This window comes from Triticum aestivum, chromosome 4B, assembly GCF_018294505.1.
Source record: "Triticum aestivum cultivar Chinese Spring chromosome 4B, IWGSC CS RefSeq v2.1, whole genome shotgun sequence".
Taxonomy (NCBI): domain Eukaryota; kingdom Viridiplantae; phylum Streptophyta; class Magnoliopsida; order Poales; family Poaceae; genus Triticum; species Triticum aestivum.
In genome coordinates, this window is record NC_057804.1 from 94939000 (window position 1) to 94963757 (window position 24758).

At 43.9% G+C, this 24758-nt stretch overlaps 1 pseudogene; it reads right to left on the reverse strand.

Moving 5' to 3' along the window:
- The window catches only part of LOC123089996 (uncharacterized), a 47085-nt pseudogene that overhangs the window by 18131 nt on the left and 4196 nt on the right, over positions 1 to 24758 (reverse strand).

Genomic DNA, 24758 nt, shown 5'->3' on the forward strand with positions numbered 1-24758 from the left:
TTCATCCAGACTCCTTCGTTCGCTGCTTCCGAAGCAGCTATGTACTCCGCTTCACATGTAGATCCCGCTACGACGCTTTGTTTAGAACTGCACCAACTGACAGCTCCACCGTTTAATGTAAACACGTATCCGGTTTGCGATTTAGAATCGTCCGGATCAGTGTCAAAGCTTGCATCAACGTAACCTTTTACAGTGAGCTCTTTGTCACCTCCATATACGAGAAACATATCCTTAGTCCTTTTCAGGTATTTCAGGATGTTCTTGACCGCTGTCCAGTGATCCACTCCTGGATTACTTTGGTACCTCCCTGCTAAACTTATGGCAAGGCACACATCAGGTCTGGTACACAGCATTGATGATGTATTTTTGAACATTTGGAAAATGTTGATGATGTATTAAAAATGTTAAATTTATATCGGAAAAGTGTTATACATGTACTAGATAAATGTTCTTGACATATAAGAAAATATAGAATCAAAACTAAAAGAAACAAAGAAAGATTAAAAATGTACCGAAACCGATAAAAACTATGAAAGAAACAATGAAAAAACAAAATGAAAACCCTAAGGCAAAAAAAAGCTAAAAAACCCAGAGAGAACTGAATAAAATATAAAAAAGAAATAAAAGAAAAAACAGTGAAAACAAAAAAAATGAAGGAAGACAAAACAAAAATAGAAAAACTCGGGAAAACCAATACAAAACCGGCTCTTGTACCCTCAACTATGTCGCGTCCTAGTAGTTTACACGAAGTACATGCTAGCCTAGTAGCTAGCAATGTTGCCTGTCAGCCAGGCGGCACGGGATTGAACCCTAGTTTCTCCCATTTTCTTCTCCCTTTCTTTTAAACGAGCACTAAGGACCGGCCCAGTAGCTACAACACGAGACCATTAACTTTAGCAAGACAAACTCTATCTCGCTTAGGTCGCTCGATCCAGTTCATTGGTTGACCGTTGACCATGGCCATTCACCACCATTGACCGTTGACCATGGCCATTCACCATTAACCAGGTTGTTAACTAGTTCGCGAAAATTCAAAAATATGAAAAAATGTTTACAAAATTGAAAAAAAATCATTAGTTTGAAATAAAATCATGAATTTGAAAATACTTTGCGGATTTAAGAAAACTTCACGAGTTCATCAATTTTTTTAAAAAAGTTCACTACTTTGAAAAATTTCACAATTTTTTAAAAAACTTTGCGAATCTGAAAAATAGTTCACGAATTTGAAAGGAGAAAGGAGTTCACAAATTTGAAAAGATTCATGAATTTGAAAAGAATAAAAACACCTAAAAAGAGTTCACAAATTCACAAAAATGCTCCTAAATTGAAAAACAAATCACATATTCTCCCATTTTCTTTTCCAGTTCTTTTAAAAGAGCGCTAAGGCAAGACAGAACTCTATCTCGCTTAGGCCGCTCGATCCAGCTCATTGGTTGACCGTTGACCATGGCCATTCACCACCATTGACCGTTGACCATGGCCATTCACCATTAACCAGGTTGTTAACTAGTTCACGAAAATTCAAAAATATGAAAAAATGTTTACAAAATTGAAAAAAAATCATTAGTTTGAAATAAAATCATGAATTTGAAAATACTTTGCGGATTTAAGAAAACTTCATGAGTTCATCAATTTTTAAAAAGTTCACTACTTTGAAAAATTCACAATTTAAAAAAAAACTTTGTGAATCTGAAAAATAGTTCACGAATTTGAAAAGAGTTCACAAATTTGAAAGATTCATGAATTTTAAAGGAATTCAAAAAACCTGGAAAAAAGTTCACAAATTCAAAAAAATGCTCCTAAATTAAAAAAACCACATGTTTGCAAAGATTCATGTATGAAAAATCATGATTATGCTAACAAAATCCATGATTTTGCAAAATAAAATCACAAATTTGAAAAAAAAATCACATTTTTTTTAAAGTCCATTAATGTAGAAAAATTCATGGATTTGAACAAAAGTTCATCAATTTGAAATCATGCATTTGAAAATAGTACACAAATTTGAGGAAAAAACTCACGGATCTGAAGAAAGTTCATGAATTTGGAAAAACGTTCACGCATATGAAAAGTTCATTGTGAAAATGATCATCGGTTCAGAAAAATGTTGAACGAGAATAAAAAAGAGAACCAAAAAGAAAAGAAAAACGAAGAAAACCCAAACAATAACCGATGGAAACACTAATACGTCTCCGTTGTATCTACTTTTCCTAACGCTTTTCCTCTTGTTTTGGACTCTAATTTGCATGATTTGAATGAAACTAATCTGGACTGGCGCTGTTTTTAGCAAAACTACCGTGGTGTTGTTTCTGTGGAGAAATAAAAGTTCTCGAAATGGAACAAAACTTTGCGAGGAACTTTATATAATAAAAGAGAATTTCTGGTGCCAAGAACCACCGGAGGGGGCACCTGGGTGGGCACAACCCACCAGGACGCACCACCCCCTCCAGGCGTGCCCAGGTGGGTTGTGACCTTGAAACCGATGCTATAAAATCCGGTAAAGAGTTTGTCGTAAAGAGTTACGTCGATGCAAGCTTTGACACGGATCCGGATGACTCTGTGTCCCGATTTGGATACATATTGAAAGTGGGAGCAATTAGCTAGAGTATCTCCATGCAGAGCATTGTAGACATATAAATTTGCAAAATACATACGGATCTGAATATGACAGACCCGTTGACTAAACCTCTCTCACAAGCAAAACATGATCACACCTTAGTAATCTTTGGGTGTTAATCACATGTCGATGTGAACTAGATTATTGACTCTAGTAAACTCTTTAGGTGTTGGGCACATGGTGATGTGAACTATGGGTGTTAAATCACATGGTGATGTGAACTGGATTATTGACTCTAGTGCAAGTGGGAGACTGAAGGAAATATGCCCTAGAGGCAATACTAAAGTTGTTATTTTATATTTCCTTATTCATGATAAAGGTTTATTATCCATGCTAGAATTGTATTGATTGGAAACCTTGATACATGTGTGAATACATAAACAAACACCATGTCCCTAGTGAGCCTCTACTAGACTAGCTCGTTGATCAAAGATGGCTACGGTTTCCTAACCATGGACATGAGTTGTCATTTGATAATGGGATCACGTTATTAGAAGAATGATGTGATGGACAAGACCCACCCGTTAGCTTAGCATAATGATCGTTCAGTTTTATTGCTATTGCTTTCTTCATCTCAAATACATATTCCTTCGACTATGAGATTATATAACTCCCGGATACCGAAGGAATGCCTTGTGTGCTATCAAACGTCACAACATAACTGGGTGATTATAAAGATGCTCTACAGGTATCTCTGAAGGTATTTGTTGAGTTGGCATAGATCGAGATTATGATTTGTCACTTCGAGTATCGGAGAGGTATCTCTAGGCCCTCTCGGTAATACACATCATAAGCTTGAAAGCAAATGACTAAGGAGTTAGTCACGAGGTGATGTATTACGGAACGAGTAAAGAGACTTGACGGTGACGAGATTGAACTAGGTATGAAGATATCGACAATCGAATCTCGGGCAAGTAACAAACTGATGGACAGGGAATTACCTATGTTGTCATAATGATTCGACCGATAAAGATCTTCGTAGAATATGTGGGAGCCAATATGAGCATCCCGGTTCCGCTATTGGTTATTGACCGAAGAGTTTTCTCGGTCATGTCTACATAGTTCTCGAACCCGTAGGGTCCGCACGCTTAACATTCGTTGACGATATAGTATTATAGGAGTTATATGATTTGGTGACCGAATGTTGTTCGGACTCTCGGATGAGATCGCGGACATGACGAGGAGTCTCAAAATGGCCGAGAGGTAAATATTTATATATAGGACGATGGTATTCGGACACCGGAAGTGTTTCGGAGGGTACCGGGTACATATCAGATCACCGGAAGGGGTTCCGGGCACCCTCAGTAAAAGATATGGGCCTTACGGGCCAAGAGGGGAAACACACCAGCCACAAGGGGCTGGTGTGCCCCCCATATGGGCCGGCCTAGGAGGAGAAGGAAAGACGGGAAGGGAAAGGAAAGAGTGGAATAGGATTCTCGACTTCCTTCCCTCACCTCCTCTCCTTCCTTCCCCCTCCGACTAAATATGGTAGGGGGCGCCACTTGGGAGGAGCCCAAGTAGGACTCGACCTACTTGGGGCGCCTCCGGGCAGCCTCCCCTCTCCCTCCCACCTATATATGTGTGTGTGGGGGGGGTAGCACACCCCAGACAATTGTTAGCCGTGTGCGGCGCCGCCCCCTCTACCGTTTACTCCCACAGTCATATCCTCGTAGTGCTTAGGCAAAGCCCTGCAAGGATCACTTCACCATCACCGTCACCACACCGTCGTGCTGACAGAACTCATCTACTACCTCGACAACTTGCTGGATCAAGAAGGCGAGGGACATCGCTGAGATAGACGTATGTAGAACTCGGAGGTGCCGTACGTTCGATATTCGATGGTGGATCGCCAAAGAAAGTTCGACTACATCAACCACGTTGTGAAACACTTCCGCTTACGGTCTACGAGGGTGTGTAGACACACTCTCCCCCTCCCTGCTATGCATTTCCTAGATAGATCTTGCGTGAGCGTAGGATTTTTTTAAATTGCATGCTGCGTTCCCCAACATTAAGTTCATGGAGAAATGAAGTAATGCAATAAGAACGATGACATGATGTAGACAAGATCTATTCATGTAGGAATAGACCCCATCTTGTTATCCTTAATAGCAATGATACACACGTGTCATTTCCCCTTCTGTCACTGGGATAGCGCACCATAAGATCGAACCCATCACAAAGCACCTCTTCCCATGGCAAGAAAAATCGATCTAGTCGGCCTAACTAAACCAAAGATTCAAAGAAGAAATACGAGGCTATAAGTAATCATGCATATAAGAGATCAAAAGATTCAAATAACTTTCATGGATAAAAATAGAGATCTGATCATAAACTCAAAGTTCATCGGATCCCAATAAACACACCGCAAAAAGTGTTATATCAAATAGATCTCCAAGAGACCATTGTATTGAGAATCAAAAGAGAGAGGAAGCCATCTAGCTACTAACTACGGACCCGTACGTCTACAATGAACTACTCACGCATCATTGTAGAGGCACCAATGAGGATGATGAACCCCTCCGTGATGGTGTCTAGATTGGATCTATGGTTTTTGGAACTTGCGGTGGCTGGAATTGTTTTTTGTCGACTCCCCTAGGGCTTCTATTGGGGTATTTATAGAGCAAAGATGCGGTGTGGGCGGCGGCCGAGGTGGGCACAACCCACCAGGGCGCGCCTGGGCCCCCAAGCGTGCCCAGGTAGGTTGTGCTCCCCTCAGAGCCCTCCTCTGGTACTTCTTTCGCCCAACAGGTGTCTTCTGGTCCAGAAAAAATCTTCAAAACATATCGCTGCGTTTGGACTCCGTTTGGTATTGATTTTCTGCGAAGTAAAAAATAAGCAAAAAACAACAACTGACACTGGGCACTATGTCAATAGGTTAGTCCCAAAAATGATATAAAGTTTCTATAAAATGATTGTAACACATCCAAGAATGATAATATAACAACATGGAACAATAAAAAGTTATAGATACATTGGAGACGTATCAGGATACATAAACAAATACCGTGTCCCTAGTGAGCCTCTACTAGACTAGCTCGTTGATCAAAGATGGTTAAGGTTTCCTAACCATAGACATGTGTTGTCATTTGATAGCGAGATCACAACATTAGGAGAATGATGTGATGGAAAAGACCCACCAGTTAGCTTAACATATGATCATTCGGTTTATTGCTATTGCTTTCTTAATGTCAAATACATATTCCTTTGACTATATGACATCATGCAACTACCGGATACCGGAGGAATACCTTGTGTGCTATCAAACATCACAACGTAACTAGGTGATCATAAAGATGCTCTACAGGTATCTCTGAAGGTGTCTGTTGAGTTGGCATGGATCGAGGTTAGGATTTGTCACTCCGTGTATCAGAGAGGTATCTCTGGGCCCTCTTGGTAATACACATCATAAGAAGCCTTGCAAGCAAACTGACTAAGGAGTTAGTTACAAGATGATGTATTACGGAACGAGTAAAGAGACTTGCCGGTAACAATATTGAACTAGGTATGAAGATACCGATGATCGAATCTTGGGCAAGTAACATACCGACAGACAAAGGCAATTACATATGTTGTCATAAGGTTCAATCGATAAAGATCTTCATAGAATATGTATGAATCAATATGGGCATCTAGGTTACGCCATTGGTTATTGACCAGAGAGGTGTCTCGGTCATGTCTACATAGTTTTCGAACCCGTAGGGTCCGCACGCTTAATGTTCGTTGATGATATAGTGTTATATGAGTTTTATGATTTGGTGACCGAATGTTGTTCGGATTCCCGGACGAGATCACGGACATGACGAGGAGCTCCGAAATGGTTTGGAGTTAAAGATTGATATATAGGACGGTGATATTTGTGTTGGGGAACGTTGCAGAAAATTAAAATTTTTCCTACGGTTTCACCAAGATCCATCTATGAGTTCAGGTAAGCAACAAGTCAAGGGAGTGAGTTTGCATCTACATACCACTTGTAGATCGCGTACAGAAGCGTTCGAGGGAGCGGTGATGATGGAGTCGTACTCGACGTGATTCAGATCACCGATGACCAAGTGCTGAACGGACAGCACCTCCGCGTTCAACACACGTACGGTACGGGCGACGTCTCCTCCGTCTTGATCCAGCAAGGAGGAAGGAGAGGTTGAGGAAAACAGCTCCACCGGTAGCACGACGGCGTGGTGTTGGTGGAGAAGCAGCACTCCGACAGGGCTTCACCAAGCTCGTGACGGAGAAGGAGAGGTGTTGGGGAGGGGAGAGGCTGCGCCTTGGCTTGTGTGTGCAGCCCTCCCCTCACCCCTCTATTTATAGGGGAAGGGGCAAGGGGGGCCGGCCCCTCTAGATGGGATCTAGAGGGGGGGCGGCGGCCAGGAAGGGGGGACTTGCCCCCCAAGCAAAGGGGGGCGCCCCCTCTAGGGTCCCCCCCAACCCCAGGCGCATGGGCCCAAGGGGGGGGGCGCCCAGCCCTCCAGGGGCTGGCTCCTGCCCCACGCAGCCCATGTAGCCCCCCGGGAGGGGTGGCCCCTCCCGGTGGACCCCCGGAACCCTTCCGGTGGCCCTGGTACAATACCGATATGCCCCCGAAACTTTCCGGTGTCCGTTTGACAACTTCCCATATATAAATCTTTACCTCCGGACCCTTCCGGAACTCCTCGTGACGTCCGGGATCTCATCCGGGACTCCGAACAACATTCGGTATTCACATACAAGTCTTCCTAATAACCCTAGCGTCACCGAACCTTAAGTGTGTAGACCCTACGGGTTCGGGAGACACGCAGACATGACCGAGACGGCTCTCAGGTCAATAACCAACAACGGGATCTGGATACCCATGTTGGCTCCCACATGCTCCTCGATGATGTCATCGTATGAACCACGATGTCGAGGATTCAAGCAACCCCGTATACTATTCCCTTTATCTATCGGTACGTTACATGCCCGAGACTCGATCGTCGGTATCCCAATACCTCGTTTAGTCTCGTTACCGGCAAGTCACTTTACTCGTACCATAATGCATGATCCCGTGACTAAGCACTTGGTCACTTTGAGCTCATTATGATGATGCATTACCGAGTGGGCCCAGAGATACCTCTCCGTCATACGGAGTGACAAATCCCAGTCTCGATCCGTGTCAACCCAACAGACACTTTCGGAGATACCTGTAGTGTACCTTTATGGTCACCCAGTTACGTTGTGACGTTTGGTACACCCAAAGCACTCCTACGGTATCCGGGAGTTACACGATCTCATGGTCTAAGGAAGAGATACTTGACATTGAAAAAACTCTAGCAAAACAAACTACACGATCTTGTGCTATGCTTAGGATTGGGTCTTGTCCATCACATCATTCTCCTAATGATGTGATCCCGTTGTCAATGACATCCAATGTCCATAGTCAGGAAACCATGACTATCTGTTGACCAACGAGCTAGTCAACTAGAGGCTCACCAGGGACGTATTGTGGTCTATGTATTCACACATGTATTACGATTTCCGGATAATACAATTATAGCATGAATAAAAGACAATTATCATGAACAAGGAAATATAATAATAATGCTTTTATTATTGCTAGGGCATATTTCCAACAGTCTCCCACTTGCACTAGAGTCAATAATCTAGTTATATTGTGATGAATCGAACACCCATAGAGTTCTGGTGTTGATCATGTTTTGCTCGCGAGAGAGGTTTAGTCAACGGATCTGCGACATTCAGATCCGTATGTACTTTGCAAATATCTATGTCTCCATCTTGAACATTTTCACGGATGGAGTTGAAACGACGCTTGATGTGCCTGGTGTTCTTGTGAAACCCGGGCTCCTTGGCAAGGGCAATAGCTCCAGTGTTGTCACAGAAGAGTTTGATTGGCCCCGACGCATTGGGTATGACTCCTAGGTCGGTGATGAACTCCTTCACCCAAATAGCTTCATGCGCTGCCTTCGAGGCTGCCATGTACTCCGCTTCACATGTAGATCCCGCCACGACGCTCTGCTTACAGCTGCACCAGCTTACTGCTCCACCATTCAACATATACACGTATCCGGTTTGTGACTTAGAGTCATCCAGATCTGTGTCGAAGCTAGCGTGGACGTAACCCTTTACAGCGAGCTCTTCGTCACCTCCATAAACGAGAAACATGTCCTTTGTCCTTTTCAGGTACTTCAGGATATTCTTGACCGCTGTCCAGTGTTCCTTGCCGGGATTACTTTGGTATCTTCCTACCAAACTCACGGCAAGGTTTACATCAGGTCTGGTACACAACATGGCATACATAATAGATCCTATGGCTGAGGCATAGGGGATGACGCTCATCTCTTCTTTATCTTTTGCCGTGGTCGGGCATTGAGCCGAGCTCAATCTCACACCTTGTAATACAGGCAAGAACCCCTTCTTGGACTGATCCATTTTGAACTTCTTTAAAATATTATCAAGGTATGTGCTCTGTGAAAGACCTATGAGGCGTCTCGATCTATTTCTATAGATCTTGATGCCTAATATATAAGCAGCTTCTCCAAGGTCCTTCATTGAAAAACACTTATTCAAGTAGGCCTTAATGCTGTCCAAGAATTCTATATCATTTCCCATCAAGAGTATGTCATCTACATATAATATGAGAAATGCTACAGAGCTCCCACTCACTTTCTTGTAAACGCAGGCTTCTCCGTAAGTCTACATAAACCCAAACGCTTTGATCATCTCATCAAAGCGAATGTTCCAACTCCGAGATGCTTGCACCAGCCCATAAATGGATCACTGGAGCTTGCATACTTTGTTAGCATTCTTAGGATCGACAAAACCCTCCGGCTGCATCATATACAGTTCTTCCTTAAGATGCCCGTTAAGGAATGCCGTTTTGACGTCCATCTGCCATATCTCATAATCATAGTATGCGACAATTGCTAACATGATTCGGACGGACTTAAGCTTCGCTACGGGAGAGAAAGTCTCATCGTAGTCAATCCCTTGAACTTGCCGATAACCCTTAGCAACAAGTCGAGCTTTATAGATGGTGACATTACCATCCGAGTCCGTCTTCTTCTTAAAGATCCATTTGTTTTCTATCGCTCGCTGATCATCGGGCAAGTCAGTCAAAGTCCATACTTTGTTTTCATACATGGATTCTATCTCGGATTTCATGGCTTCAAGCCATTTGTTGGAATCTGGGCCCGCCATCGCTTCTTCATAGTTCGAAGGTTCACCGTTGTCTAACAACATGATTTCCAGGACAGGGTTGCCGTACCACTCTGGTGCGGAACGTGTCCTTGTGGACCTACGAAGTTCAGTAGCAACTTGATCAGAAGTACCTTGATCATCATCATTAATTTCCTCTCCAGTTGGAGTAGGCATCACAGGAACATTTTCCTGAGCTGCACTACTATCCTGTTCAAGAGGTAGTACTTCATCGAGTTCTACTTTCCTCCCACTTACTTCTTTCGAGAGAAACTCCTTTTCTAGAAAGGATCCGTTCTTGGCAACAAAGATCTTGCCCTCGGATCTTAAGTAGAAGGTGTACCCAATGGTTTCTTTAGGTATCCTATGAAGACGCATTTTTCCGACTTGGGTTCGAGCTTTTCAGGTTGAAGTTTCTTGACATAAGCATCGCATCCCCAAACTTTTAGAAACGACAGCTTAGGTTTCTTTCCAAACCATAATTCATACGGTGTCGTCTCAACGGATTTAGACGGTGCCCTATTTAAAGTGAATGTAGCTGTCTCTAGAGCGTATCCCCAAAATGATAGCGGTAAATCGGTAAGAGACATCATAGATCGCACCATATCCAATAGAGTGCGATTACGACGTTCAGACACACCGTTACACTGAGGTGTTCCAGGCGGCGTGAGTTGTGAAACGATTCCACATTTTCTTAAGTGTGTACCAAATTCGTGACTTAAATATTCTCCTCCACGATCCGATCGTAAGAATTTTATCTTTCGGTCACGTTGATTCTCTACTTCATTCTGGAATTCCTTGAACTTTTCAAAGGTCTCAGATTTGTGTTTCATCAAGTAGACATACCCATATCTACTCAAGTCATCAGTGAGAGTGAGAACATAACAATATCCTCCGCGAGCCTCAACGCTCATTGGACCGCACACATTGGTATGTATGATTTCCAACAAGTTGGTTGCTCGCTCCATTGTTCCGGAGAACGGAGTCTTGGTCATCTTGCCCATGAGGCATGGTTCGCATGTGTCAAATGATTCATAATCGAGAGACTCTAAAAGTCCATCAGCATGGAGCTTCTTCATGCGCTTGACACCAATGTGACCAAGGCGGCAGTGCCACAAATATGTGGGACTATCATTATCAACTTTACATCTTTTGGTATTCACACTATGAATATGTGTAGTATTACGTTCGAGATTCATTAAGAATAAACCATTGACCATCGGGGCATGACCATAAAACATATCTCTCATATAAATAGAACAACCATTATTCTCAGATTTAAATGAGTAGCCATCTCGCATCAAACGAGATCCAGATACAATGTTCATGCTCAAACTTGGCACTAAATAACAATTATTGAGGTTTAAAACTAATCCCGTAGGTAAATGTAGAGGTAGCGTGCCGACGGCGATCACATCGACCTTGGAACCATTCCCGACGCGCATCGTCACCTCGTCCTTCGCCAGTCTCCTCTTATTCTGCAGCTCCTGCTGTGAGTTACAAATGTGAGCAACGGCACCGGTATCAAATACCCAGGAGTTACTACGAGTACTGGTAAGGTACACATCAATTACATGTATATCAAATATACCTTTAGTGTTGCCGGCCTTCTTGTCTGCTAAGTATTTGGGGCAGTTCCGCTTCCAGTGACCCTTCCCCTTGCAATAAAAGCACTCAGTTTCAGGCTTGGGTCCATGCTTTGACTTCTTCCCGACAACTGGCTTACCGGGCGCGGCACCATCTTTGCCGTCCTTCTTGAAGTTCTTCTTACCCTTGCCCTTCTTGAACTTAGTGGTCTTATTGACCATCAACACTTGATGTTCTTTCTTGATTTCAACCTCTGCCGACTTCAGCATTAAAAATACTTCAGGAATGGTCTTCACCATCCCCTGCATATTGTAGTTCATCACGAAGCTCTTGTAGCTTGGTGGGAGCGACTGAAGGATTCTGTCAATGACCGCCTCATCCGGGAGGTTAATGTCCAGCTGGGACAGGCGGTTGTGCAACCCAGACATTTTGAGTATATGCTCACTGACAGAACTATTTTCCTCCATCTTACAACTATAGAACTTGTCGGAGACTTCATATCTCTCGACCCGGGCATGAGCTTGGAAAACTAGTTTCAGCTCCTCGAACATCTCATATGCTCCGTGTTGCTCAAAATGCTTTTGGAGCCCCGGTTCTAAGCTGTAAAGCATGCCGCACTGAACAAGGGAGTAATCATCAGCACGAGACTGCCAAGCATTCATAATGTCTTAGTTCTCTGGGACGGGAGCGTCACCTAGCGGTCCTTCTAGGACATATTGTTTCCTGGCAGCTATGAGGATGATCCTCAGGTTCCGGACCCAGTCCGTATAGTTGCTGCCATCATCTTTCAGCTTGGTTTTCTCTAGGAACGCGTTGAAGTTCATGTTGACATGAGCGTTGGCCATTTGATCTACAAGACATAATATGCAAAAGTTTTAGACTAAGTTCATGATAATTAAGTTCATCTAATCAAATTATTTAATGAACTTCCACTCAGATTCGACATCCCTCTAGTCATCTAAGTGTTACACGATCCGAGTCGACTAGGCCGTGTCCGATCATCACGTGAGACGGACTAGTCATCATTGGTGAACATCTCCATGTTGATCGTATCTTCCATACGATTCATGTTCGACCTTTCGGTCTCTGTGTTCCGAGGCCAGGTCTGTACATGCTAGGCTCGTCAAGTTAACCCAGAGTGTTCTGCATGTGTAAATCTGTCTTACACCCGTTGTATGTGAACGTAAGGATCTATCACACCCGATCATCACGTGGTGCTTCGAAACGACGAACTTTAGCAACGGTGCACAGTTAGGGGGAACACTTTCTTGAAATTATTATAAGGGATCATCTTATTTACTACCGTCATTCTAAGTAAACAAGATGCATAAAACATAATAAACATCACATGCAATTATATAAAGTAGTGACATGATATGGCCAATATCATATAGCTCCTTTGATCTTCATCTTCGGGGCTCCATGATCATCTTGTCACCGGCATGACACCATGATCTCCATCGTCATGATCTCCATCATCGTGTCTTCATGAAGTTGTCACGCCAACGACTACTTCTACTTCTATGGCTAACGCGTTTAGCAATAAAGTAAAGTAATTTACATGGTGTTCTTCAATGACACACAGGTCATACAAAAAATAAAGACAACTCCTATGGCTCCTGCCGGTTGTCATACTCATCGACATGCAAGTCGTGATTCCTATTACAAGAACATGATCTCATACATCACAATATATCATTCATCATTCATCACAACTTCTGGCCATATCACATCACATGACAATTGCTGCAAAAACAAGTTAGACGTCCTCTAATTGTTGTTGCATCTTTTACGTGGCTGCGATTGGGTTCTAGCAAGAACGTTTTCTTACCTATGAATAACCACAACGTGATTTTGTCAACTTCTATTTACCCTTCATAAGGACCCTTTTCATCGAATCCGCTCCAACTAAAGTGGGAGAGACAGACACCCGCCAGCCACTTTATGCAACTAGTGCATGTTAGTCGGTGGAACCGGTCTCACGTAAGCGTACGTGTAAGGTTGGTCCGGGCTGCTTCATCCCACAATACCGCTGAAGCAAGATAAGACTAGTAGCGGCAAGCAAGTTGACAAGATCTACGCCCACAACAAAATCGTGTTCTACTCGTGCAATAGAGAACTACGCATAGACCTAGCTCATGATGCCACTGTTGGGGAACGTTGCAGAAAATTAAAAATTTTCCTACGGTTTCACCAAGATCCATCTATGAGTTCAGGTAAGCAACGAGTCAAGGGAGTGAGTTTGCATCTACATACCACTTGTAGATCGCGTACGGAAGCGTTCAAGGGAGCGGTGATGATGGAGTCGTACTCGACGTGATTCAGATCACCGATGACCAAGTGCTGAACGGAAAGCACCTCCGCGTTCAACACACGTACGGTACGGGCGACGTCTCCTCCGTCTTGATCCAGCAAGGAGGAAGGAGAGGTTGAGTAAGACAGCTCCACCGGCAACACGACGGCGTGGTGTTGGTGGAGAAGCAGCACTCCGACAGGGCTTCGCCAAGCTCATGACGGAGAAGGAGAGGTGTTGGGGAGGGGAGGGGCTGCGCCTTGGCTTGTGTGTGCAGCCCTTCCCTCACCCCTCTATTTATAGGGGAAGGGGCAAGGGGGGCCGGCCCCTCTAGATGGGATCTAGAGGGGGGGCGGCGGCCAGGGAGGGGGGACTTGCCCCCCAAGCAAAGGGGGGCGCCCCCTCTAGGGTTCCCCCCCAACCCCAGGCGCATGGGCCCAAGGGGGGGCGCCCAGCCCTCCAGGGGCTGGCTCCTGCCCCATGCAGCCCATGTGGCCCCCTGGGAGGGGTGGCCCCTCCCGGTGGACCACCGGAACCCTTTCGGTGGCCCCGGTACAATACCGATATGCCCCCAAAACTTTCCGGTGTCCGTTTGACAACTTCCCATATATAAATCTTTACCTCCGGACCCTTCCGAAACTCCTCGTGACGTCCGGGATCTCATCCGGGACTCCGAACAACATTCGGTATTCACATACAAGTCTTCCTAATAACCCTAGCGTCACCGAACCTTAAGTGTGTAGACCCTACGGGTTCGGGAGACACGCAGACATGACCGAGACGACTCTCAGGTCAATAACCAACAGCGGGATCTGGATACCCATGTTGGCTCCCACATGCTCCTCGATGATGTCATCGGATGAACCACGATGTCGAGGATTCAAGCAACCCCGTATACTATTCCCTTTGTCTATCGGTACGTTACATGCCCGAGACTCGATCGTCGGTATCCCAATACCTCGTTTAGTCTCGTTACCAGCAAGTCACTTTACTCGTACCGTAATGCATGATCCCGTGACTAAGCACTTGGTCACTTTGAGCTCATTATGATGATGCATTACCGAGTGGGCCCAGAGATACCTCTCCGTCATACGGAGTGACAAATCCCAGTCTCGATCCGTGTCAACCCAACAGACACTTTCGGAGATACCTGTAGTGTACCTTTATGGTCACCCAGTTACGTTGTGACGTTTGATACACCCAAAGCACTCCTACGGTATCCGGGAGTTACACGATCTCATGGTCTAAGGAAGAGATACTTGACATTGAAAAAACTCTAGCAAAACGAACTACACGATCTTGTGCTATGCTTAGGATTGGGTCTTGTCCATCACATCATTCTCCTAATGATGTGATCCCGTTGTCAATGACATCCAGTGTCCATAGTCAGGAAACCATGACTACCTGTTGACCAACGAGCTAGTCAACTAGAGGCTCACCAGGGACGTATTGTGGTCTATGTATTCACACATGTATTACGATTTCCAGATAATACAATTATAGCATGAATAAAAGACAATTATCATGAACAAGGAAATATAATAATAATGCTTTTATTATTGCCTCTAGGGCATATTCCCAACAATTTGGACACCGGAAGAGTTTCGGGAGGTGCCGGGTAGTCAACGGATCACCGGAAGGGGTTCCGGGAAGCCCCGAGAGGTATATGGGCCATATGGGCCAAAAGAGGGGAGCACACCAGCCCACAAGGGGCTGGCGCGCCCCTCCTATGGCATACAGTCATGGGGAGAAAAGGAAGGAGGTGGATTCGGCCTCCTGCTGCCTTCCTCTCCTCCCCCTTCCTTTCCCCCTCGGGCAAATATGGTAAAGGGGGGGGGGGGTGATACGTCCATTTTGCATCATGTTTACCTACTGTTATTTATGTTCTTTTATTGCATAATAATGCTTTTTGGAGTAATTCTAATGCCTTTTCTCTGATAACATGCAAGGTACACACAAAGAGGGAGAATTCTAGCAGCTGGAAATCTGCACCCGAAAAAGCTACATCAGGCCACCTATTCTGCACCACTCCAAATGAGCTAAAATCTCATGAGAAATTTTTATGGAATAAATGAGAATTATTGGAGCCAATAAGTACAAGAGGGGGCCCACCAGGTGGGCATAACCCACCTGGGCGCGCCAGGGAGCCCAGGCGTGCCCTGGTGGGTAGTTCTCCCCTCGGCCCACCTCTGATGTCTACTATGAAACTTTATTCTTGTAGACTCGTGTTGGGCCTCCAAGTGCAGAGTTTTGTAGGACAGTAGACTTTTTCCCTCAAGTGGATGACCTAAGGTTTATCAATCCGTGGGAGGTGTAGGATGAAGATAGTCTCTCTCGAGCAACCCTGCAATCAAATACAAGAAATCTCTTGTGTCCCCAACACACCCAATACAATGGCAACTTGTATAGGTGCACTAGTTCGGCGACGAGATGGTGATAAAAGTGTAGTATGGATAGTAGATATGAGTTTTTGTAGTGTGAACAATAAAAACAACAAGGTAGTATATAGTAAAACGGAGCACAAACAGTATTGCAATGATGGAAAATGAGGCATAGGGTGCATACTTTCACTATAGAAATCTCTCAACAATGCGAACATAGTTGGATCATATGATTATCCCTCAAAGTGCAACAAAGAATCACTCTCGAGTTCCTATTAGCGGAGAATAAAAGATAGAAATTGTTTGTAGGGTATGAAACCACCTCAAAGTTATTCTTTCCGATCAATCTGTCCTAGAGTTCGTACTAGAATAACAACAAGCTATTCTTTCTGATCGATCTAATCAATAGTTCATACTAAAATAACACCATATGATGCATATCAACCAACTCTAGTGTCACCTAGATACCCCAATTTCACCGCGAGTACCCATGAGTTAATTATACGATATGTATCAAACAATTTCAGATTCATAAAACTCAATCCACACAAAGAACTACAAGGAGACCCCAAGGTTTCTATCGGAGAAAAGATAATAAAAACGTGCATCAACCCCTATGCATAGATTACCCCAAAGTCACCTCGGGAATCCACAAGTTGAGTGCCATAACATATATCAAGTGAATCAATATAATACCGCATTGTCACCACGGGTATTCATATGCAAGACATATATCATGTGTTCTCAGATCTGAACATTCAATCCGACAAGACAAAACTTCAAAGGGTAAAGACTCAATTCATCACAACAAGTGTAGAGAGGAGAGAAACATCATATGATCCATCTATGTTAACAAAGCCCATGATACATCAAGACCGTGACATTCAAGATCGCGCGCGAGAGAGATTAAACACATAGCTACTGGTACAAACCCTCAGCCCCGAGGGTGGACTACTCCCTCCTCATCGTGGTGGCCGCCGGGATGATGAAGATGGCCACCGGAGATGATTTCCCCCTCCGGCAGGGTGCCGGAACGGGGTCTAGATTGGTTTTCGGTGGCTACAAAGACTTGCGGTGGCGGAACTTCTGATCTAGGGTTATTTCTGATGGTTTCTCTATTTATAAGAATTTTTGGCGTCGGTCTCATGTCCAGATGGGCCTTGAGGTGAGCATGATATACCGGGCCATGGGCAGGGGCCCATGTGCGCCCCGGTGGGTTGTTCCCTCCTTGTGGCTATTCTGTCCCTTCCACAAAGCTCCGAGGGTCTATTTTGTTCCAAAAAAAATCATCAAAAAGTTTCAGCTCATTTGAAGAACTTTCATTTCTGCACAAAAAACAACACCATGGTAGTTCTGCTAAAAACAGCATCAGTCCGGGTTAGTTTCATGCAAATCATACCAAAACCATATAATATTATTGTGAACATGGCATGAATACTTCATAAATTATAGATACGTTGGAGATGTATCAGCATCCCCAAGCTTAATTCGTACTCGTCCTCGAGTAGGTAAATGATAAAACAAATAATTTATGAAGTGTGAATGCTAGCAAAGTGCATAAGTTTGATCAATAGTAATTTCACTTTTCTAGCATCATAACAGCAACCTTTTCTCATAAAAACTCATCATGTTAAAGTAGCAACCAATTCACATGTTAAGGTTCAAACAGTGAATTCTCTTGAAACTCAACAAAATATGTTCTCAGTCACCAAGCAATTGCAATTCAACTTATTCAACAGAGTTTAAGTAAGAGCTCCACATACCTAACCATCATATAGTCTTATATGATTGCTAACACTCACCGCATACACATGAGCAAAACGTTTCAACCAAACACATAGAAAGATAGGGGCTTATTGTTTTGCCTCCCAACGTATTCACCTCAAGGGTGATGTCAACAATAATAAATCATGCTACCCATATCCAACTGGATATATGTGCCTAGATCTTTCCTCAACACATGATGCTTGCCAAAAGAGAAAAATAAAAAGGAATAGAGAGAAAAACTTTGACTCTTTGCATAAAAGTAAATACTGAAAAGTAAAAGATAGGCCCTTCGCAGAGGGAAGCAGAGGTTTCCATGCGCTTATTTGTTTGTATGCTCAACCCCTTAATGCAAAATAACGTCACATTATATTGCCCCTTGTGATAGCAACCCATATTATGCAGTCTGTCGTTTTTATTCTTCACCATCACAAGTTTGTACAACGCTCAATTTTCTCTTACACTAAATGATCTAACACTTTTAGAAGCAATTTTTATTGCCTTATTGCACCAATGACAACTTACTTGAACGATCTTTCTCAATCCATAGGTAGGTATGGTGGACTCTCAAAACAAGATTTGGGTTTAAGGGTTTTTGGATGCACAAGTAGTATCTCTACTTGATGCGGAATTTTTGGCTAGCAAGGATAGGGGGCAAGCACCACATGTTGAAGGATCTATGACAATATAACTTCTATGTGAATATGAACAAACATAAATCATTACATTGTCTTCCTTGTCCAACGCTCAACAATTTTGGCATATAATATTTTGATGGGGGCTCACAATCACAAAAGATTTCCAAGATAGTGTATTTGTATGTGAAAGTTCTCTTCCTTATATTAATCATTCACGAATTGCTTGTATGGCCAATATTGTGATTGTCAAGCTTCAAAAGATTTCACTTTCTAAACCCAATGTGAAGCTACTACTAGACATGATATGAACATATAATTTCAACTTCATGATATTTAATTCATTCATAAATTTACTCATATGATATAAGTGAAGCACAAGAGTAAATGACAAGCTACTCCAAAAAGATATAAGTGAAGATCAAGTGAGTAGTTATGTAAATGGGTAGCTATTTGAGGACTCTCTTTTATTTAAAACTTGCATATCTAAATATTTTATTAAAACAGCAAGCAAAAAACAAAACAAAATGACATTGCAAGGATAGCACACATCATGTGGAGAAACAAAAACTTAGGCTCAACCGATACTAACCGATAATTGTTGAAGGGGAAAGGTGGGATGCCTACCGGGGCATCCCCAAGCTTAGATGCTTGAGACTTCTTGGAATATTAGCTTGGGTTGCCTTGGGCATTCCCAATCTTGAGCTTTTGTGTCTCCTTAATTCCTCTCATATCACGGTTTCCCTAAATCTTAAAAAACTTTATCCACACAAAACTCAACAAGAACTCATGAGATAAGTTAGTATAAATCAATGCAAAAACCTTATCATTCTCTGTTGTAGCAAATCACTAAAATTATTATTCAACATTGCATACTAAATGTATCCGCATATTTAATACTCCTATCTTCAAATAGAATCATTAAACAAGCAAACATATGCAAACAATGCAAACACGACAGCAATCTACCAAAATAGTACAGTCTGTAAAGCATCGGTACTCAAACCATACTTCTGCTACTCCAAAAATTATGAAAAAAGTAGGACCACGTGATCAATTTGTATATTAATATTCTGCAAAAAGAATCAACTCAAAATCACTCTTCTGTTAAAAATGAGAGTTATTTTTGTGAACGCAAAAGTTTCTGTTTTTCAGCAAGATCAAATCAACTATCACCCAACATGATCCCAAAGGCTTTACTTGGCACTTTATTGAAACAAAAACAATAGCACATGATTACTACAGTAGCATAATCATGTGAACACACAAAAACAGTAGATAAAAGTGTTGGGTTGTCTCCCAACAAGCGCTTTTCTTTAAAGCCTTTTAGCTAGGCATGATGATTTCAATGATCCTCGCATAAAAGATAAGAGTTGAAACATAACAAAAGCATCATGAAAAACATGGCAAGCACATTTAAGCCTAACCCACTTCCTATGAATAGGGATTTCGTGAGCTAATAATTTATGGGAACAAGAATCAACTAGCATAGAAAGGCAAAATAAGCACAACTTCAAAACTTTCAACATAAAGAGAGGAAACTTGATATTATTGCAATTCCTACAAGCATATGTTCCTCCCTCATAATAATTTTCAGTGGCATCATGAATGAATTCAACAATATAGCTATCACATAAATCATTCTTTTCATGATCCATAAGCATAGAAAATTTATTACTCTCCACACAAGAAAATTTATTCTCATTAATAGTAGAGCAAACTCAACAAAATAACTATCATGTGATTGAAAATTAAAATCATGATGACAAGTTTCATGGTTATCATTACTCTTTGTAGCATACATATCATCACCATAACCATCATAGATAGGAACTTTACTATCATAGTCGATTGAAGCCTCATTCAAGATGGTGGATTCATCACTAAATAAAGCCATGACCTCTACAAATCCACTCTCATCATTGTGATAAGATTCAACACCCTCCAAAATAGTGGGATCGTTACCTAGAGTTGACACTCTTCCAAACCCATATTCATCATTGTAATCATCATAAATAGGATGCATGCTACCATTATAACAAATTTGCACATCAAAATTTGGGGGAATAAAAATATCATCTTCATCAAATATAGCATCCCAAGCTTATGGCTTTGCATATCACTAGCATCATGGATATTCAAAGAATTCATACTAGCAACATTGCACTCATGCTCATCGTTTATGCCAAACATTATATTGAATTCTTCTTCTATCAATTGAGCACAATTTTCATTTCCATCATTTTCATGAAATACATTATAAAGACGAATAATATGATGCATCCTCAATACCATTTTTTGTAGTTTTGTTTTATGAACCAAACTAGTGATAAATAAGAAATTAAAAGATTCGATTGCAAGATCTAAAAATATACCTTCATGCACTCACCTCCCCGGCAACGGCGCCAGAAAAGAGCTTCGTTGACGGGATGTGAGTGCCACTTACCTAGCCTCCCCGGCAACGGCGCCAGAAAAGAGCTTGATGTCTACTACCCAACTTTATTCTTGTAGACTCTGTTGGGCCTCCAAGCACAGAGTTTTATAGGATAGTAGTAATTTTCCCTCAAGTGGATGACATAAGGTTTATCAATCCGTGGGAGGTGTAGGATAAAAATAGTCTCTCTCTAGCAACCCTGCAATCAAATACAAGAAATCTCTTGTCTCCCCAACACACCCAATACAATGGAAAATTGTATAGGTACACTAGTTCAGCAAAGATATGGTGATAAAAGTGTAGTATGGATAGTAAATATGAGTTTTTGTAGTGCGGATAATAAAAAACAACAAGGTAGTAAATAGTAAAACGAAGCACAAATGGTATTGCAATGATGGAAACTGAGGCCTAGGGTGCATACTTTCACTAGTGCAATCTCTCAACAATGCTAACATAGTTGGATCATATGATTATCCCTCAAAGTGCAACAAAGAATCACTCCCGAGTTCCTATTAGCGGAGAACAAAAGATAGAAATTGTTTGTAGGGTATAAAACCACCTCAAAGCTATTCTTTCCGATCAATCTATCCTAAAGTTCGTACTAGAATAATAGCAAGCTATTCTTTCCGATCGATCTAATCAAGAGTACATACTAAAATAACACCATATGATGCATATCAACCAACTCTAATGTCAGCTAGATACCCCAATGTCACCGCGAGTACCCATGAGTTAATTATACGATATGTACCAAACAATTTTAGATTCATAATACTCAATCCATACAAAGAACTATAAGGAGACCCCAAAGTTTCTATCGAAGAAAAGATAATAAAAACGTGCATCAATCCTAATGCATAGATTACCCCAAAGTCACCTCGGGAATCCGCAAGTTGAGTGCCATAACATATATCAAGTGAATCAATATAATACCCCATTGTCACCATGGATATTTATATGCAAGACATATATCATGTGTTCTCAGATCTAAACATTCAATCCGACAAGACAAAACTTCAAAGGGTAAAGACTCAATTCATCACAACAATTGTAGAGAGGGGAGAAACATCATACGATCCATCTATGTTAACAAAGCCCATGATACATCAAGATCATGGCATCTCAAGATCGCGCGCGAGAGAGATAAAACACATAGCTACCGGTACAAACCCTCAGCCCCGAGGGTGGACTACTCCCTCCTCATCGTGGTGGCCGTCGGGATGATGAAGATGGCCATTGGAGATGATCCCCCTCTCCGACAGGGTGCCGGAACGGGGTCTAGATTAGTTTTCAGTGGCTATAGAGACTTGCAGCGGCGGAACTTCTAATCTAGGGTTATTTCTGATGGTTTCTCTATTTATAGGAATTTTCGGCGTCGGTCTCATGTCCAAATGGGCCTCTAGGTGAGCACGATACACCGGGGCAGGGGCAAAGGCCTAGGCGCGCCCTGGTGAGTTGTGCCCTCTGTTTGACAAGAAAAATCTTATGTTGCACTCCGGAAGAAGGGAAGAGAAGGAGTATAGATTTCTCTCATGCGCCGGGAAAAAAAAGCGGGCGTGCCAGTGTACCATAGGACACAAAGAAAACAAAGAGATGGGAACAATATTTTATTAATCTCAAGGATAACAAATACAATTCCCAATATGCGCTCCGTGGCCTACTAGCGCGGCCGGCCTGCGTGACTAGCGTTGTGCGGTCTCCTGGTTCCCGTGGACTTGGAAGGCTCCCGGTTAATTACTCCCACGGGTTGCTCCGCGAGATACCTCCGATTAAGCTGTGTGGTCGTCTTCGTCGCCTTCGCTTCACGTTCTCCATGCATATGATGATGGTGTGTGTAGGTGCGGGCAGCGGCAAAGCCCGTGTCCTCGTTGGTACACGTGCCGCTCAAAACATGGCTTTGTGCTAGCCACGTCCGCCCTCACTGTCGCGCCTCGTCGGTGTTGACAGCGTTGGTGTAGTCGGTGTTGGGGTAGCATGAATCCCGCTTGGCTCGGACTTCTTGACGATGTAGCGGCTTCGTCGGGGTACATAAGGGGTTGCCTCGCGAGAGTATTCTTTTGTGGAGACTGTCGTTAGTGTAAAACCAACGCACACACGCATCGGCATGGCCAGTGTGGTTGGCGTCTCGTCTCGACTAGGGGCCGAGGTTACGGCAATCTGCGGAGACAAAGACTCCGCCTCACAAGGCCGTGAGAGGTTACGTCTTAGAGGGGCGTGTTGATGCCTCGTCTCAGCTAGATGCCGTATTCGGTGGTCTGCTAGACAAGGAGCACACCGCCTGTACGGTGAAACCTTTATGCCATGAAGAGTGCACCTTGTCTCGGCTGGACACCGTATTCGGTGGTCCACCAAGACAAGGGCAAAGCATCACGGTGCCGAAGAAAGGTGACATCATGGAAGGGCATGGTTAATGCCTCGTCCTAGCTAGACGCCATATTCGATGGTTTGCTAAGACAAGGAGCATGATGCCTGTATGCCGAGACCTGTACGCCAGGAAGAGTGCCCCTCGTCTCGGTTGGACGCCGTATTCGGTGGTCCGCCAAGACAAAGGAAACACATCACGGGATCGTGGTAAGGGTCAGTGAAAACGTGTCATCGCATAGCACCATCTTCTTCGTATCGCGGGCTGCGTGTTGCAGACAACACCGGGGGCGTGTGTCATCTTCATGGACTCCGGTTTGTGGGCCTCGTCTTGATGAGGAAGACATCGGTGGTGTCGTCCCGTGAGCTCCACGCCTCCGTCCACCACAGCACCGGCTTGATGATGTTGATAATGGGCGTCATCTTGGCGAGCTCCGCGCCTCCATCATCCATGGCACGATGGCGGCATCTTCGGGCTCCATGCCTCCATCCTCTATGGCACCGTCTTGGTGAAGAAGACGACGGAGCATCATCCGAGCGAGCTCCGTGTCGCCATCCATCGAGGCACCATCTTGACGAAGTGGATGCCGACAACATCCCTCAAGGTCCACGACACCATCTTCTGCGGCACCGGCTTGATGGCAGTGGCTGTGGCAAGCTCCTTGTCTCCTTGTCATCGGGGTTGAAGAAGTGGGCGATGACCTCCTTGTTCTAACATGCATCCATGTGTGCGAGGGCGCCGCCGTCTTCATTGCACCTGGTACGAGAAAGCGCGCCGCTTTGTCTGCGGCCACCTCCGTTGGGCGCGTCATCCGCCGCCTCGACAACACCTGGTACGAGAAGAGCGCCTCTTCATCCGCGGCCACCTCCGCTGGGCGCGTCGTCCGCCGCCTCGACAACACATGTACAAGAAGAGCGCATCTTCCTTCGCGGCCAACTTGGTTGGACGCATCATTCGCCTCCTCAACTGCTTCTGAGAAGAGCGTTGCATCGTCCTCGGCCACCTCTGATAGGCGCGTCGTGCAAAGGTCATTCTGCAAAATAGATGATAACACAGAAAAATAAGGATTATTGTAGCATCGTTGCACATGGTGTATGCGCCCTCCTGGATGCTCGGTTACCCGCTTGGAGTACATCCTCATCTGTGCATCGCGGCTGCCACACCGATGCTCGGCGCACGTGCCACCGCCACGGGCGCGTCCTTTCTCCTCGATACCTCGACACTGCCGCCAGGGCACATCTCTTGCCTCAATGAGACACGACACTGCGTGCGTCTTGATGCGTTGGCTGCATCGGTGGGTTGCTGCGACGTGCTCTTCCGCCGGCTAGCTGCGATGTGGTGAGTTCTCTCTCCTTCTCTTTCTGCGGTCTCTCCCGATGCTGCCACCACATGTGCGTCTCGTCGAGGGTGCGAGCGCCTCCCACGAAACCTGATAAAACATTGAGAGAAAGAAACAAACAAACATATGTGGGCATCATCTGATCGGCCGCACCGCTGCCGCAGCTGCAGACGTCATCTCTT